The sequence below is a fragment of the Charadrius vociferus genome, unplaced genomic scaffold (genome assembly GCF_000708025.1).
Source record: "Charadrius vociferus isolate BGI_N301 unplaced genomic scaffold, ASM70802v2 scaffold266, whole genome shotgun sequence".
Taxonomy (NCBI): domain Eukaryota; kingdom Metazoa; phylum Chordata; class Aves; order Charadriiformes; family Charadriidae; genus Charadrius; species Charadrius vociferus.
Genome location: NW_009649114.1, coordinates 1,211,958 through 1,215,421, shown reverse-complemented (window position 1 = coordinate 1,215,421; position 3,464 = coordinate 1,211,958).

The following is a 3,464-nucleotide window of genomic DNA, read 5'->3' as shown; positions in this document are numbered from 1 at the left end:
GGGGAGGGCGCGGTGGCTGTCACCGGGCGGGCAGGGTCACACCGGGTCCGTGGCACAGCGTCGCGGTCACCGCATCGTTCCCTCATGCTCCAACACCGTGACTCCCAACAGCACCCCTGTGCCCCGGAATCAGCCCCCGTACCGGCTTAGATTCTGCTGCGCGGTGGGATTTGTAATAAATCTACATACTTCCACATTTTAATAATAATTTTCATATTTTAATAATAATTTTATTATTGGTTCAGCCCTGGAAGGAGAAGGCGAAAAAGGGGGAGACCTCAGAGCCCCTTCCAGTGCCTAAAGGGGCTCCAGGAGAGCTGGGGAGGGACTCTGGATCAGGGAGGGGAGCGATGGGACGAGGGGGGATGGTTTTACACTGAAAGAGGGGAGATTGAGATATTAGGAAGAAATGTTTCCCTGTGCGTGTGGTGATCCCCCGGCGCAGGGTGCCCCGAGAAGCTGTGGCTGCCCCATCCCTGGAGGTGGTCAAGGCCAGGTTGGACGGGGCTCGGAGCAACCTGGGCTGGGGGAGGTGTCCCTGCCCAGGGCAGGGGGTGGGACTGGGTGGGCTTCAAGGTCCCTTCCCACCCAAACCATTCTGTGAGTCTATTCTATGACTCTATGATGATCAGTACTGATTTCATTACCACCACCACTTTTCCCTGTACTAGTCAGCAGATACAAAGAACATTCATTATGCAAAATCCAGGGAAGGTTTGGGTTCTTTAGACTTTAACTTCCCTAGAAACCCCAAATTAATCATTTTGTTTAGAAAAGGAGCTGCTTTTGCCATGGAAAAATAAAACTTATTCCACAGTCCATTAACATGGCAGCTTATGCAATAGCAAGTCACTTTTGCTTTGCACTTCAATCTGTAGAAAGACTCCTCAGTTTTATTAGAAACATTTTTTTCTAATATGTTGGGTTATCTGAGAAGACTCGTTTGACAATACAAATACAGTCAGCTTTTACCTAATTATAGGAGTAATTTGAGTTCATTTAATGCCTTGCCTGAGCTTAATTTGTCTCCTTTGGAATTACTGCCATTTTTCTGATCAATTCAGATGTGCCCTGTCCTTCGTGCAAGTCAATACTCATGAAGATCAAGCTGATCAGGAAAGAAAGAGGGGCATTCAGAGCAACTGCCTGCCTGCATAGCCAGCCCCAAAATACACTGTGTGAATTAATGAGCCATAAGGAGGAAGGCGTATTAACAAACCACCACATCAAGGAATTCTTTTCTTTCTCCTCTTAGCTGGATATATTGGATTAAAAGCCACTATGACTCACAGATGCGAAAGTTTTGCATGCCTACATCCCGCTTGTAGGTCAGTAAGATGACAATAATTGAGACAGCAAGATGTTTCAGTGAAAAGGATCTAATTTGTTTTGCTGGCAACACAGGGCAGTTGACGCTGTATGCTTTATACATCCCCTATTACCGACAGCAAGACTGCTTCTAGTTTGAACTTGTGAACCCGTTTGTTAGGACTGTTGAGGCAGGGAAACCAACAACAACAACAACAACTACTACACAAGCGATGCCAAACTTTTATTTCAAACTTTTATTTGCAATACTGCATTAGTTACTGATTGATACGGGGAAAATCTCCCAGCAGCTTCTTCTCTTAATAGTAACATGGTAATACTGCAACTTTACAGTAATCAGAACCCTGTCTTTAAAATACTTTTGTGTAACAAAAACTGTGTAGCAATTAAAAGAAAGGCAAAGTTTTGATATTGTTGACTCATTTCTGAACTATAGTCTGCCCTCATGATTTCAAATTCTATTACAGCAAAAATTTCCAGCTATGTGGACCCATAGTGCTCTGTCATCAACATGTAAAATACACCATTAAACTTTATGTGGTTTTGAGTCCCATGACCACAAATTAAAATTATAGGAATGAGAAACAACAAGCGGAAGAGTGAAATAGGTACAGTTGGCCCAGAGTCACACAAAGAGTGCAAAGTCAAAATAGGCACTGCAGAAGGGAAAGTCTTCATTTGATAAAATGCCTTCATTTTCACAACAGATCATTCCTGACGAAGACACCGGTGAAGTGTCATAATAAAGACGAAGCTTTTCTGATTCCTATTTTGAAGATTCAAGTTTTTATCGGTCTGCGTGAACAAGACTTATCTTTGTTTAAAATACTTCTTAGAAACTGCTTCACTCAAGTTGTCTTTTCCCTTTCACTTGTTTTAAAAACAAGAATTATTTCAGCTAGCAGTAGCTGGCCACAATCAATTTCACAGGCGACGGTTCTTCACACGCTGCCTGTCCCAGCAAAGAGCATGTTTATATGGGGCTTTTGAATCAGTTTGTTTTACGGGACTAAATCAAGGTGAGTTTATTTTGGTTTGCTTTTTTAAGCACCTTGTGTGCCACAGCACAAGCTCTGAAAAAAACACACATCTGCACAGTGAAATCGTTTTCCTGTCTGGTTGGGTTTTCATACCGGTCTCGAGCAACGACTGTTTCTGTTGTGCAGACTTGGGTTTTTGACACTTGTCTGCTGTGTCTATTAAGATGTTAACACGCAGTGTGGAAAAAAAAACCAAACCCAAGGCATACACCGGTACCGGAAACCACTGGGCAGAACAGAAATTATGTATAATAGAAGAAAAACCTCCAAAGATTTTCCTTTGGCTTCTTTCTTTCTGGGAGGCACTTAAGAAAAGAGGTCCAGGTTAAGAGGTCCAGACACCAAAGAGGCACTGGTAGGTGCAAACCGACATGCAAAAAACATAAAGATGTTTCCCCCCAAGATGCGTGGCCCAGCAGCGAGGCCGTCAAAACAGGAATTAGACATTTTCCTTTCAGTGCCGAGCTCTTACTGAATTGAGTAGTTATTTGGTCCCGGGCAGAGATTTCCACCTCGCACCTCTGTTTCTCCATCTGTAAGGACAGCTCTAACGCTTCACCTCTGCTGAAATGCTTCGAGGTGCATATACAGAAATCAATAAATAACACGTGAATTGTAATAGTTCCGTGACAGATCCTTTAAAAAATTAGACCCTTCTCGCCATGTTCCATAAAGAAATATTTATAGGATTAAAAAAAAAAATACCTTTTTCTTTTTTTTTTTTTTTTTAACACAATGTTTAGGAAGTAAAATTCAACAAGACAGTTCAGTTTTGTTGCTAACCAGTTCTACATGTTTCACACGTTTCTACAGTGAATCCAACAGCGGCAGAAAAGGGTATATTTAAACACCTATAAAACCAAATTTGGCAATATTTGCACAACAGAACCCTAGCCCAAGATTTTTAGTTTTTAATTAAAACGGTGGAACACAACACTAGTTCTAAATTCCGTAGCCCTTACTGTTTACTTATCAATCCTTTCCAACTCCAGAGGATGAAAACTCAGATTTTTTTGTGCTTAGTGAAGGCAATCAGTTCCTGTTCTGACCACTTTCTCCCTCCACAGATTATCTAAAGTAAGAAAAGACAGTCAG